Below are 15,387 nucleotides of genomic sequence, written 5' to 3'. Positions count from 1 at the left end.
AATATGATTAATTAAAAATTAATTAAGTTAATGAAAAGTCAAGACATGAAAGGAAAAGTTGTGACTCCCTCAACAATGAGATATAAAAGGGAGAAGAGAACCTCATTTGAGAGGGGGAATAATTTGGAAATGAGAAGTACAGATCTGATTATGAGAGGTTGTGTCCCTTTCAAAGGGCAGAAATAATGAAGAGTTGCACTCTTTCAAAGGGTGCTAATGGTGAAAGGGCATGTCTCTTGCTAAAGGGCATACATGATGAAGAGGTGTGATCTCTCCCTCACATTGAGAGATATAAAGGAAAGGAATCAAAAGCATCTAGTAAGATCACCATGGATCAAATCAGATCAGAACTGTTATTAAGTTATAGGCGGTAACATCCTTGTTCTTGGTGGTATGCATGGGGATGCGTTTAATAAGTATGCTTAATATACAAAGTCCAATAATGTTCTTATGGAGAATTAATAGTAATACTAATATGGACTGCAATATGTATGACAGTCATACTTAATTTCATATATATATTCATAATACATATGAAATATATATACTTATATTCTAAATCATGTTATTACTTTCCATATTTAAGAAGATGGGATTGAGATGTTCCAAAGAGGGGCAGTCTAAATCCAAGCAATAGGTTAAGTCCCAAGATAGGGTGGGGATCAGCAACCCATAAGCCTTGAGGGTATAGACCCAAGATAAGTAAGGGCTTGGATCTATAAACTTTGAGGGAACCTATTGTAGTTGGTCTCTAAGCGCTTTGGTAACATATGTAAACCCTTCTCCCTTGAAACTGAAGTAGTAGCAGTGTTTGATATCTATATTAAGAACTATGAATAATGAAATTAATCAGCTAATGAGGAAAATAGACAAGCACTTGTTAATAACTTGTTGAAGAAAATCTATCCAATTTAGTATATTTAAATAGATCAGGGAGGGGACATTACAAATGGTATCAGAGCCTTGATCCTGCCATCCTGCAAGGTAAACATGAATCAATAAAACATTCTAGTTGATAAGAAAGAATCTAACGACACATATATTTGTGTGTACGCTCCGTGTTTGTATATATCCATGTGTATGCTTCGTGTTTGGTTCATGCCTGATATGTTTCCAACATTTTCATTCCATGTGTGTTTCCAATACCATTTCATATCAGGAGTCATTTTGAACACTCCATGATCATTGCTTGAGGACAAGCAGTCTTGGGTGGGGCGGACTGTAATATCCCCACTTTGAAATAAAATTTAATAATAAATGATAATAATAAAATTAAATTAAAATATAAAATAATATAATTAAATATGATTAATTAAAAATTAATTAAGTTAATGAAAAGTCAAAAGACATGAAAGGAAAAGTTGTGACTCCTTCAACAATGAGATATAAAAGGGAGAAGAGAACCTCATTTAAGAGGGGGAATAATTTGGAAATGAGAAGTGCAGATCTGATTATGAGAGGTTGTGTCCCTTTCAATGGGAAGAAATAATGAAGAGTTGCACTCTTTCAAAGGGCGCTAATGGTGAAAGGGTGTCTCTTGCTAAAGGGTATACATGATGAAGAAGTGTGACCTCTCCCTCACATTGAGAGATATAAAGGAAAGGACTCAAAAGCATCTAGTAAGATCACCATGGATCAGATCAGATCAGAACTGTTATTAAGTTACAGGCAGTAACATCCTTGTTCTTGGTGGTATGCATGGGGATGTGTTTAATAAGTATGCTTAATATATGAAGCCCAATAATGTTCTTATGCAGAATTAATAGTAATACTAATATGGACTGCAATACGTATGACAGTCATACTTAATTTCATATATATATTCATAATACATAAGAAATATATATACTTATAGTCTAAATCATGTTATTACTTTCCATATTTAAGAAGATGGGATTGAGATGTTCCAAAGAGGGGCAGTCTAAATCCAAGCAATAGGTTAAGTCCCAAGATAGGGTGGGGATCAGCGACCCATAAGCCTTGAGGGTATAGACCCAAGATAGGTAAGGGCTTGGATCTGTAAACTTTGAGGGAACCTATTGTAGTTGGTCTCTAAGTGCTTTGGTAACATATGTAAACCCTTCTCCCTTAAAACTGAAGTAGTAGCAGTGTTTGATATCTATATTAAGAACTATGAATAATGAAATTAATCAGCTAATGAGTAATATAGACAAGCACTTGTTAATAACTTATTGAAGAAAATCTATCAATTTTAGTATATTTAAATAGATCAGGTAGGGGACATTACAACTAGACGGTAGCTGGTGCATTAGTCAAGCCAAAAGGCATGACTAAGAACTCGAAGTGTCCATAATGACACCTGAAAGCTATCTTCTCCACATCTTCCTCTGTGACCCGAATTTGATGGTAGCTAGATCTCAAGTCTATCTTGGAGAAATAACGAACGCCATGTAACTCATCAATGAGTTCATCAATAGGGGATATCGGATATCTTTTCTTAATCGTTTTCTTGTTCAACTCCCTATAATCAATGCACATCCTAAAAGTCGCGTCCTTTTTAACCAACACAACTGAAGAAGCAGACGGACTCTTACTAGGCCTGATGTGCCCCATCTCAAGAAGCTCTCTGATAGCCTTCTCGATCTCATCCTTATACCTTTTCAGATGCTTGTAGGGTGTAGTAATAACAGGTTTAGCCCCCTCTAATTCTATAACATGCTCAATGCCCCTGTTGGGAGGTCTACCTGGAGGTATATCACCAAACACTTTGGAGTGTTTGGTCAACAATGATTGAACCTATGAAGGATACTCCTACTTTTTCTGTCCTATCACCTCTGGCATCACTAAAATCTCAGCAACCCACTGCACTTGGTCATGATGGATCAACCTTTCCATCCGCCTAAGTGATACCACCCTAAGTCCACCATCTGATAAACCACGTAGTACCACTTTCTTGCCCTGATGCTCAAATCTTATTTCCACCTTCTCCAAATTAAATGTAAACTCTACAAGAAATCATCAACCAAGTCATGCCTAGTATGACATCATAATCTCCCATGTCAACTACATAGAAATCATCAACCAATTCATAATCACCAATCCTCGTATGCAAATTAGTAATTTTTTGTGTACATAGGATTTTGTGTCCACTAGCCACCATAACTGATAACTCTAAATCCCTCATGCTCTTTTGTCTGTAATCCCCATTTTGCCACTACCTGAACATCAATGAAATTATGAGTAGCGCCAATGTCAATCAATGATATCACTTGCTGCCCTTGTATCACACCACGTACCTTAAAGGTAATTGATTTCTAGGTACCTGTCAATCATGCTAACACCTTGTCATCACTACTATCCCCTCCAGCTGCTGATTTACCATCGTTGTCCCCAAAAGTAGATGAATTTTCTGAACTCTCAGAGGTTGTCTCCTCAGCTGAAAAGTTCTCAATCTGCTTGGCCTTAGCCTTAAGAGGACATTTATGAGATGGGTCCCATGGCTCCCTACGGGCCTACAGTGAAAACACAGTTTCTTCCTCCTAAGTTCATTTAGCTGGTCATTATCCAATTTCTTAGTACCCTCACGTGGCTGATGTGAATCCTTTTGAAATGTTTTCTTATCTTTGTCCTTCTTGAAATGAGAGTCCTTAGACTGGAATTTACTCTTGTAGGATGATGGTGCCAAGTCTTCAGCCTTTTTAATGGCCTCTTGTAATGTCGAAGGATCATGTCCCTTGACCCAACCACGTAATGGATCTAAAAGACCATCCATGAATAAAACAACAAGCCTCCTCTCTGAGATATCAATCACTAACACTGTAATCCTCTGGAATTCTACAATATATGCATCTACTGACCCCCACTGTCTAAGTTGTGCTAGCTCCTTGAAATGCAACTCAGATGCTTGGTGTCAAACCTCTCAATCAATCGTTTTGTGAACTCAACATAGGAAGTAATCTGTCCATGTCCCATAGTCACCATGCCATGGTGCCACCACTCATGTGCAACTCCATCAAGGTGTATAGCAGCATATTTAATGGCTTCTTCTTCAAGCATAGGATTTAGCTGAAGGTAAGTATCCACTTTTTGGACCCAAGCTCGTGCTGTAGTTTTTCTAGAAGCATCAAAATATGGTAGAGTTAACATCCCTACTTTCTTCCTTAACTCATAGTTTTGATTTATGTCTCCTGCATGAGGCATCTGTCTCATCCTCACGTCAATGTAGTCCCGTAGAGTTATAGCTGCCTAAAAATATTGTCCTCCACTCTCCCAATCTCTTTGAAACTGATCCAATAAATCTACGATCTGTGGCTCAATAGATGTCTGAAGCGGAACTCTAGGTGGAAAAGTGGGTATGAGAGGTCTAGAACTCGCTGTCCTAGTGGGTTCTGCTGCATGACCAAAATTATCTGCCACGTGACCTCCTCCATTTCCGTTGTGCCCACCATTGTTTCCTCCATTCTGTCCATTATTACCCCCTCGTTGATTATTATCACCCCCTTGTTGATTGTTACCAGCATCACCACCACCTAAGTTGTTCACATTAATACCCATCTGACGTGCTGAATATTTGCTAATGCTAATGGGTGCTGAATGTTGTGTTTAAAAATTGAAAAAAATTAAGGGGGCATATTTCAGCCCTTCACCATGAAGTAATCCCTATTGATCTTTCCTTGTTGCACTCACTGTGATCTTGGATTTCCGAAGTAAATTCAATCTTGTTAGAACATTTCCTTCACCATCACTGTGATGTCTTGGTCCTTCTCAAATAGTGAAGTCCTTTTCATGTTACACTTGTTTCGTTCTTCTTCATCATTCTATGAGCTCCCCTCTTTCATGATTCCTTCCTTTAGGTAGACCGTGTATGACACTTATGCGTGCACAAAGTATGCCATGAAGTTGACCTTATGAGCGCATCTAAGGGGCATGCCTGCACACAATGAACGCAGGACACATCAAAGATAGGTGCATGCACAAACAAGGTGAGTACATTAGAGGTAAGTGCTTGCACTAAAAAACCTTGGGCGGCTTTGATGATGCCCTTGTTCTTGATGTTGCATTGTTGAATCATCCACTTGCATATGTTAATGTTGTCCTTGCATAGTGTTTCTCCAAGTTGCATCTTTGAAATTATGATGGTGTCTCTCCTTGATCTTGGTAGTGGAAAGCAAATCTTGTCTTGATTGTATTGATATTCCCCCTCGATGTCGGAAATCCTTGTCATTGCTGAATGTGTGGAACATGCCTTTGTTGCTTCTCCTTCATCCTTACACTCCATATACTTCATTGCTAGCCTCAAACCTGAAAAAAAAAACATAACTTGAATCAAAATACCAGAAATGAAGTCAAAATTCCACAAAATTTATGCTTCGTACACCACTTTCAAATTTGGAGATGAATTTTCTACTAATGAAACTCGCTTGCAATCGGGTCTGATTTAATTTTCTGATCTCCAAAATTTGCTCAGGTCTGCTAGTCTGATCCTCTGCCATTATTTGTAGGTCTGCTCGTTCATACTTCGCCTAGGTCTTGGATTGAATTGGTGTTTGATGAATGAATTTGATCCTTACTTAATAGTATAGTACCCTCTTGTACCCATTAAATTCGCTCTCACCTCCATAAGTCGTCTTGCTTTAGGAATTGTTTATTTTACCTTTTTCAAAATTTGATTTCCCTTTCAACTTAGGCCAACCTAGGGCTTACCTACCTCTGAATGTGTTTTAGGTGGTTAAATGCACAAAGCACAATGCATTCTTTAGGTGTTTTAAGAAGAAATACAGGCCGGCTAGCTTTGTAATTCTATTTGCTTCCCCTTCAAGTTGGTGTGCATTATAATTGAATTCCTTACTCTCTGAAAGGTATAAATGCAAGGTTGCACAATCACTTATGAATTCAATTCACACCTTAAAACATTATTCTGCTCTGCCCTGCAAATCCTAGGTCTGTATTTATATGCTTTAGGTCTGAGTTTTCATGCTTTTAGGTCTTCCTCTTGTGTTTCTAGGTCAAATTTTTATCCTCTTAAGGTCTGATTTGTATGTTTTGACTGTTGGCGCATTCAAAACGTCCCAATGCACAACAGCCTAAGGCAGGTTTGAGGTAGCTGTGTGCACAAACTAAGCGGGATTCATGTGTGTCCTTGCACAACTTTTGTGCTTGAGTGGCTTTGAAGCATTGACTTGCACAAGTAAGTACTAAGGTGCATATGAAGGTTATGTTTGCACAAACATGAGGACGGGTTTGACAAGTAGATGTGCACAAAGAAGGGCACATTTGAGGTGCCTTTGTGCACAAAGTTAAGTGCATTCCTTATGTGTGTATGCACAAAGGTGCATGTGAGCACGTATGAGATGCATGTAGGCACAATATTATATGAGCATATTCAAGGTAAGGTTGTGCACAAGTGAGGAAGGGCTAGTTTTGATGATGTTTTGACACAAACTTTACCTTTGAGCACATAAGGAAGGGTAGTTTGCACAACAAAGGAGAGCGCATATAGAGCAGGCGCTTGCACAAACCAAGGTGGGCAGACATAAGGTGTTGTCTTACATAAAAACTCTTGTGCTAAGATGGAAATTAGAAAGTTGCATGTACTAGCAGGCTTGAGAGGTAAATGTACACAACTTGCCTTAGAGTGCATTTGACATATGCACAAGTGGATGTTGAGCACATTTGGGGGTTACTCCTGCACAAAGGAAGTAGAGCATACATGAAGGGGGAGTTTGCACAAACATGAGTGGCATGGAGACCTTTTCTTGCACAACCTTTTGTGCTAGAGCGCATTATAACCTTGGGCATGCACAATATTTAGGGTGGATTATAAGAGGTTGCCTTGCACAAAGGAAGTAGGGTGCATTTGAGGGGTAGCCTTGCACAACAAAGGTGGTGCATATGCAAGGTGTGATTGCACAAATGGATGAAGCGCATTTGAGGTGCCTTTGTACACAAAGTTAGGGCAAGATTCGAGACCATGCTTGCACTAAATGCTAGGTTGGGTGGTCGTTCATGCGTTACACAAATTTTATCTCCTCATTCATTCCACACCTAGGGCACACCTATGCTAGGCTCCTGCACAAATTTAAGTGTGTATACATGGTGCAAGGGGTTGACTCTAGACAATGCCAAATTTTCACACTTGTTCCCCACCTAGGTCTTGCACAAATTTGGAATTGTAATTCATGACCTTAGGCATTGTGCTTGCAATTTCTGATAGAATTACAAACAAGCTTACCACTACTCGATACCATTCCTCACAACATTTTGCACCTCGACAACTTTTGACAACTTTAACAACATTGGACAATATTGACAACTTTTAGCAATTTAACGTCAATTCTCCATCCTAACACTCATTTATGAATTCTGGGCCTGAAGCAATTAACCACTGACTTGGTCTCATCTAGTTGACAAAATGTTACACCTCCTAAGACATACCCTAAGTTGCTCAATGTACCTAGCCTAGCCGAATAAGACACATCCTTTTGACAAACAAAGGGTAAAGCCTACGAAATTATCGCCAAGCTAAGACAACTAATCTAAAACACCTAAGCTAGGAAGCGACAAAGTGAGGGGTCCCCATTTACAATGGGGCGTTGTGTGAAAACCTCACAACGGGGACTATGCATATGTGCATAGATTATAGTGCTCTAAACAAGAATATCAAAAATTGGTACCCTATTCCAAGGATTGATGAGCTCAATGATGACTACATGGAGCTATCTACTTCTCCAAGATAGATTTGAGATAAGATTATCATCAGATAAGGTTTCATGAGGAGGACATAGACAAGACTTCTTTCAAATGCCACTTTGGTCACTTTGAGTTATTGGTTATGCCTTTTGGCTTAACCAATTCTCCTACAACATTTCAATTTTGCATGAAATAGGTATTCAATAAGCACCTCAGAAAATTAGTCACTTTAGGCGAGAAACTAAAGATTAAAGGAAAAATTTTATTTTTATTTTTAAAAAGTGTTGAAAAATATGAATCAAGATGAGAAAGTTCATTTTTGGCATTTTCATTTAGTAAAAGTCCAGTTTGAAGTGTGCAATTGTTCATTTTCAGCCCTAGGATGACAACCCTATGGCAAGATTGGTTTTCTTAGACAAGCTTTGCTTCCTAATACATGCATGGTACACAAATGGGCTTTCGTTCAACTATATGAACTTGTATTATCATTGATCACACTTGTTGCATATCCAAACATATGTCCTACCACTTGGATTGTGTTGTACTAGTTTTACATAGCTAGATTTGGCTGCTATCATAATAATGTAATGATTATCTCTACATGCAGCAGGTTTACAAGAGGTTTGAATAAAAAATGAAAATCAATTTACGAAAATGAAAAACTTTATGATTCAAACCTTCAAATTTTATCTTTTATTTTATCCTATAAGTCAATTTTAATTTCTATTCCATACTATAGTTAAATTATTTATTGAAATAAATTACAAAATTGAGCTACTTATTTACTAGTAATTAAAAATAATAATGAACTATATTGATTAGTGCAAATTAAATTTTTATTGTGTATTATTTAGTAATTATTAATTTTAAATTTATATAAAAATTGAATTATTGTGCATTATTGATTCAATATTAGTATATAGTGATACAAGTAACAACAAATATTTTTTGTATTTTAATTTATTTATTTTTAGAGAGCATGTTTAATTTGAAATATTTTTATACAGGGAGCATTTTATACATTTATATTATTAATAATGAACAATATTGTAGATTAAGGACATAAGATCTCCACAATCCATAAATACTAATTAGTATTGTTTATGGATTAGATTGTGTAGAAGTTTTTTGTAGTAATGTTTTGGGTCACACTCCATGATCTATCATCAAGATGATAGAGCTATAGGGAATAAAAATAGTAATTCAAAACATTGATGCAAAAACCTATACACAATCTTGTTTGGGAGCAATAGTAATCATTACCGTAGATTAATGCAGAAAAAGAAAATGTTTGAAATTTCAAATGAAAAAAATATCAAACAATGAAGGTTTAACTGCTATTTAAAACTTGTTATAATATTCAAGCAATGAGTTGTGTCATTAGGTTGTGTTATATGTAGTTGGTTTGAAAGTCAAAGCAAGGTGGTCAATCGATCAAGAAGAGTTGGTTCAACCTTGATATGGGAGGGAATATTACAAACTCTACTGGCTAACCTAGTTCAATCTTACAATGGTTACCAAAGAACACATTAATAGAATACTTGGTGGTAGTGTTCTTATTCACAATCCTATAACCTATTCAAATTATTTTGTTTCATTTTTGTTGCTCCCATGGTATTGAACAACCAAAATCGACATTTAATATAAACTAATGGACATCAAACGTCAGTTTTAGCCTTTTAGGGTCTTCAACTTTTAAAATGTAATGAAAAATTTCACTGGTGCTTGGAATCTCAACATAATTGCTCTAGAAATGCCATGGCATGGCCAAAATCATGTGGGTTCAGGAGGTATTGGCAAAATTGTTCCAACATGAAAATATTTGAACCATGGATGATTTTACAAAAGATTCCATAGCCTCATTTGGAAGTTGTTGATGTGGCTAAAGTCGTACTTTGACTCTTTCCAGTCAACACAAAATAGAATGCTAAGTATCCTATCCTCTCTTGAATAAGGAAATCCCTAATGTTTTTATGGATGATCAAAGGGGATAACCTCAAGGTTCCAAATGTCAGGTCTTGACGGCGGGATAGCTTAGCAGTTTGATGTGTTTTGCTGGTAACAGAAGGGGGCTTACGTTTACAACAAACTGACCTGCATCTAACGATGCTTTGATTCTCAAACTAGGGGAATAAAAGAGAAAAAGAGAAGGGTTTAGGAGACTTAAGTACAATGATAGAAATGGCTAGTGTTGCGGGTAGACAGATTTCCATAAACTAACCCTTGCTTCACCAGAGATATACTCACAACTTCACAAGGATAGTGCAAGCTCCGAGGGAATGAAGGATTTTCAGGCTGGAGGTACTCATTTAGGCACCCAATTCTAGCGCAGCCTAAGACAAATACCTATAGTTGAACTAAGCACAATAGTAAGGTTCAAACTAACCATACACGGTGACCTACAATTAGCAGGCCCTTAATGGTATGAACCGAAAATCTCATCAAATACCCTCACACTTTGCCATTAAAATCATTGAACTCTAACTAGTTAATCAAATGAAAAGAAACCATGCAAATAGAGGAGAACAAAGTCACAAACACCATATTTCAATGTTCATATATTTGCTTCAACTACCATTACAACAATTTCTACTCAGCAGTCCTATTCTACCTACATCTATTTCTAATCTGCTAACTGCTAAAATCTATCTATCTAACTCTCCAGAAACTCTAGAATCTAACCCTTTACAAAAGAAAGGCCCTTCCTTTTATAGATTTTACATTTCAGATCAAGGGCCAGGATTGACTGCATCCAAGGGCTACAATCTGCCTTCTAGAAGCCTGGCAGCTTTAACCCATGCCTATTAACTCTCATAACTTCCCAACTGCCACCTTCAACCACTTTCTTAGCTACTGGCCATTGTTTGGCATCAATTTGGTCAATCAAGTAGCTAAGGAATAACTGACCTGTGTACCCACTTGTTTTAAATGCATTAATGGAGACCCACAAGTAGTTGTTTACATTAAAACAATTCAGTTTTTACAAACTGTTTTTTGGAATCCTCTGTTGTGCATTTCTAAATCTGCTTATTTATTGTAGCACTTTGAGTGTTCTTCTATCTTCAATCTTGCTGGTGGACTTCAACTTATGGTCCGGTGGCAGTGCATATCTTCGTGCTTTGCCTTTAGCTCTGCAGTGTGCTCTTCATTGGCAGCGCTCCGTGATCACTGTTTTGATCTTGTGCGCTGCATCTTCACCGCTCGACTCGATCACGATCATCTCTTCAATTTGCACTTTAGGTTGCCACCTTAGCTCCTTCCAATAGCATCAATCTGCAAACAGTTGATTTAGTTTGAATCAATTACCTCGAAAAATTCAAGTAATTTTAACAAATATTAAACATTATCAAGGCAACGTTGGGCTTCACTTCGGCGAATAAGAGGGGAAAATAAAAGATATTTACTTTCAAAATCATTTAAATCTCCTTTACTTCATTTCTTTTTTGACTTAAGATTGCACCACTTTAAAGGGAACACTTAGGCATTTTGAAGGCGAAGTGCCAAAAAGTTCCCCTTGTTTTAAATTTTAGTTTGCCAACTTAAGGAAAAAGTTAGGCATTTTTCGGCATATGTGCAAATACAAACACTTAATACTTTGATGCCTGATTTCTATTGAATTCCTCTCTTTGTCTTCAATTCACCTAATTTGACATTGAGCCACTTTTAAGGGGATTTTTAGGCGATTGAGGAGGAAAGCGCAACAAAAAATGCGATTGTGAGGTTTTATAAAAACAATTCCCCATGCCTAAGCTTTTTAAATCCATTTATGCTCTTTAGTTCGAATTTTGCGTTGACTTTACCAGTATTTCATTCGGTGATTGAAAGGTAATGGAGACTTTATTTTAATGCCCAAGACTATTTCGCTTCGGCCTTTAAATGCCCTTTGTGACCCAACTTTCGACATTTTGGGGGAAGTTTTCGGGCTATGAAGACAAAATGGGGAGGCAAATGCGAACTCAGAGTGCATTTTCAACAAAAACATGCAAACTTTATTGAATTAACTCCCCTTCGTCTTCATCATTTGGCCTTTCATTAGGTCTTTCATCAGCCAAAACATCATTCAAAGCCAAGTTTCATTTTCATCGATTTAAAAAAAAAACTTAAATCGCCGAAGTTTTCGTCGGAACTTTCAGGGGCATTTATGGGCAAATGTAGAGTTGTGACAACTTCATTTTTGTGTCCATTGTCTATATCACTTGGTTTGCGATTTGCGAGACTTCAGCATATTTTCGGTTTGGTGAGGCACAAGGTTGAAGAGCACTTTCGTTTTTCCTTGAACGCCCGAGCTCTTATTTTTTGATTTCAACAAGGCGTTGCTTTGACATTGCCTTAGAGCTTTGTCGAGATTACTTTAGTGATGCCAAAGGGCTCGAGAAACATATTCCGCCCTCTAAAACGTGAGATTCTGGCCGTGATTATTCTCGACACTTTGGGAGGGCGATGACAAAAATGACATTTCTCGGTGTCTTGGTCATTTAACACTTTTGGTGCTTACACGGGGTTTCGAACTTCATCATTTTGCTTCGAATTGTATGGGATCTCATCGGCATTTTATCAGGGTATGAAGGGTAGAGTCGGATTTGGGCAACCAAAGGCTCGAGAAACATCTCGCAAGGTTCTCTCCTCTAACAGGCATACCAGACTAACGGAGGGGGTCCCTTGTCAAAGACGGGGTGTGTAGAGCTACGCACAACAGAAGGATCATCTTCTCTAAGTTAGATGCATGGCATCCTTCCATTATGTTTACAGGTATTTGGGTTGGGCACATCCCCACCCCTCTATTTTGTCTTGATGGTAGGTGCCTCTCATCTGAGTAGGGTCCCTTTTGGAAAGGTCACTCTTTGTAGGGTCAAGGGCATGCATCCTGACATTCTTTATTTAGGGTGGGAATGTGGCATATATTAATTCTAGATTTTCTAGGGGAACAACAAGTCGATATGGCATATTCTAGTTCCAATGAGCACCCTACTATTATTAATTCAGCTCTAGTTGAACGAGACTCAAAAAACCAGGCAGAAAAGAAATTGTTTTCATTTATTCCTTCCAAGAAGGGAAGATCCTAACTATGGATTTCCCACATCCTATTCAAAAAGCATGAAAAGACCTGAATGATATGATCCCTCCACCTTGGAATAAAAGGTGATCTCACAGTTCTTGGATTGTTAAGATGTGTTGTTAGACGCTTTTTTAACATATTTGATGTTTACTACCCATAATTGGTATATCATTCTGCCAATTCAGCAACTTAGTTTCCAACCAAGAAAAGGCCTCCTTGGGGTGCAACCTATGTTTTAGCCGCTTTTTCAACATAATTTTTATCACGTTATAGGTTTTTATGCCTCTTATTTCCTACCAATGCATGATTTTGTCTTTGTTCTGCCATTAAACATCTTGGAGGACTGCCCTCCACCTGTTGGAACTGCTGTTCGCTATTTAAATACATAATGCCTTTTCTGCTCTGCCCTAATCTCAGAGCAGATTTTGTATTTCTGCTCTTTGAAACCATTCCTGTGTAATATCCCTTGGTCAACTAGGAGTGGAAAATGATGAATTTTCTACCCAAGGAATATCGTCAAACAAATGTCCTTTGAAGTCATAAACTGCTGTTCTGATTTTCAGTGTGTTATAAGGTTGTCAATCACATGAATCTTCATGAAGTAACAACTATCAATGCCATAAATATCCTATGAAATAAGTATGAGGATCAATTGTAGACTTTAGACAGCATTATATCCCAAGTGGAACTCATAAAACCATGTCAACAAGGACTGACATTTTGTCAAATACATGTCATGCAACCTCTGAAAACATATTACAGCTACAAGCCCATTCAAATCTTATTATAAACCAGTTCCAAATGCAATCATAGGATCTATACATAGGCTGATTACCAAGAGTTATGCCACTGATTTTCTGAAGACATTAGACTGTCACTAACTGAAGCATATATCTCAAAATTACAATGAAAGAAGAGGTCTGAAGAACCTGATTAAGCCACGCCCAAGTCTGGCGATGTAAACACTAGCATTACTCATCCAAAATAAGGCTCCGATGTGCAAGTTCACACTAAGTCCTAACCTGCCCCTGCTGCTGAAGGTGATGTCTCAGAAATATTGCTGTCACTGCTATTAAATGCCTCCAAAAATGATTTGAACCTGATCGGATTTCCCTTCAAGGGCAGCGCCTAACTCCTTTGATGGTTTCTGAGCAAGGTGGAGTGTCTAAGCATGAAGTCAAGAGTCCATGGAGATGGCGGACCAGGTCAGGTTCAGCCTCTCCAAACAAATAATATCCGCACTTTTACCACCAATAAATGCCTCAAAAAGAATCGCCTTTGCCCCACCTTCAATCTGCAATCATCAATGGGCAAGATCGATGCACAAATGGAGAGATATGAGTCAAAATGTGGGTCTGCTACTGTTCACGACACTGTAGTGACGGCACTGTTCACGACCACTGTTCACAGCAAGGTGAAAAGTCTTCAATCTGCCTCCAATTTCCAGAATTAAGTCGCGTTATTGCCAAGAGGATATTGCCAAATTAGTCTTGCACAAAGATGAATGTATCAATAAGGTGATCTCCAAATATGAGAGTCTGAAGCACAACCACCCAAAATCTGATATGAACTCAATAAGCTCAAATGAGATGACTGGAACCTCCCCTATGCAACCCCTCGAGAGATCTTTCACCCTCTCAGTTATGCGATCAATGGGAGTTTCCGTTCCCAAAGACCCTTAGTCTGCAGACACCAACTAGGTTCTACCAAAACCAAATCAACTCCACAATATCAATTCCAAGTCTGCTTTCCTTCTTTTACCCTCTTCTATTTAACCTTTTCTATAACCCGTCATGAGACACCTTCTAGAAGGGGGTAGGTACACTTTATTTATTTTTATTAAGTGTATTAATTATTATTTTATTTTTATACTTTAGTCACTTTTAATTAAATTAATTAAATATAAAGTCACTTTTTAATAAAAAATTTATTTAGTGACTTTATAAGAAATTAATTTAATTAATTTCTCCTTATAACGCCTATTAGCCTAAAGGCTAAAATTGGGGACATTACATCCTGCTTGTTGGAAAACTGTTCTGCCATTGCTCAGAAGATATTTGTTGCTAATTTTTGAGGAATGAAAGACAATATTAAACCAATATGAATGCCTAGCATTCCTACTTTGTTGGACCATATCAGCCCCTATTACCAGGTCGGCTCTAATCATAAACATTTTGTTTTTTTCTTAAAAATTCTGCAGGGAGGTAACAGTTTATTCAATTCCTGTTGAGCTGGTCTTGGTCCTTCATGGACATTGATTTAATTTGTTTTTATTTTGTTTCAAAATTCAGGTGCATCTGCATTTATTTCACCTTTTCTAGTTAATTTCTCTCTTTAAGGGTACCTCTAGCTAAATATATGCTTATTTATCAATTAATTTTTCCTCGATATGTTCACCATACATTATTTGAGATGTCAGATAGGGAATGTTCTTTTATATTTTGCTTTCTGGCAAATCATACAAGTTTGTATATGGTTTCCTTTAAAATTATGTCATTCAATTGTAAGGATGATTCATTTATAATTCAATAAGTTTCTGTCCTTTTTAATAAGCTTATGGTTGATCACAGTCTGATATTTGCAACAAAGGATATCTACTTTGTGATTTCCAAATTGTATTACAGGGAGAAGTGCTTTGGCCTCTTCAAAATTTTGAGGCTACTGGTTTTCAAAGCACCTTA

General features: G+C 37.5%; 1 protein-coding gene across 6 annotated transcripts in view; it reads left to right on the top strand.

Annotated features, from left to right (window-relative positions):
- LOC131063777 (uncharacterized) overlaps positions 1-15,387 on the top strand; it is a 287,839-nt gene that overhangs the window by 242,675 nt on the left and 29,777 nt on the right. The gene's annotated exons all lie outside the window — the stretch shown is intronic.

This window comes from Cryptomeria japonica, chromosome 5 (assembly GCF_030272615.1).
Source record: "Cryptomeria japonica chromosome 5, Sugi_1.0, whole genome shotgun sequence".
Classification (NCBI taxonomy): Eukaryota; Viridiplantae; Streptophyta; class Pinopsida; order Cupressales; family Cupressaceae; genus Cryptomeria; species Cryptomeria japonica.
The sequence above is the reverse complement of the archived record's forward strand: the minus strand, read 5'-3'. Positions and strand labels throughout refer to the sequence as shown.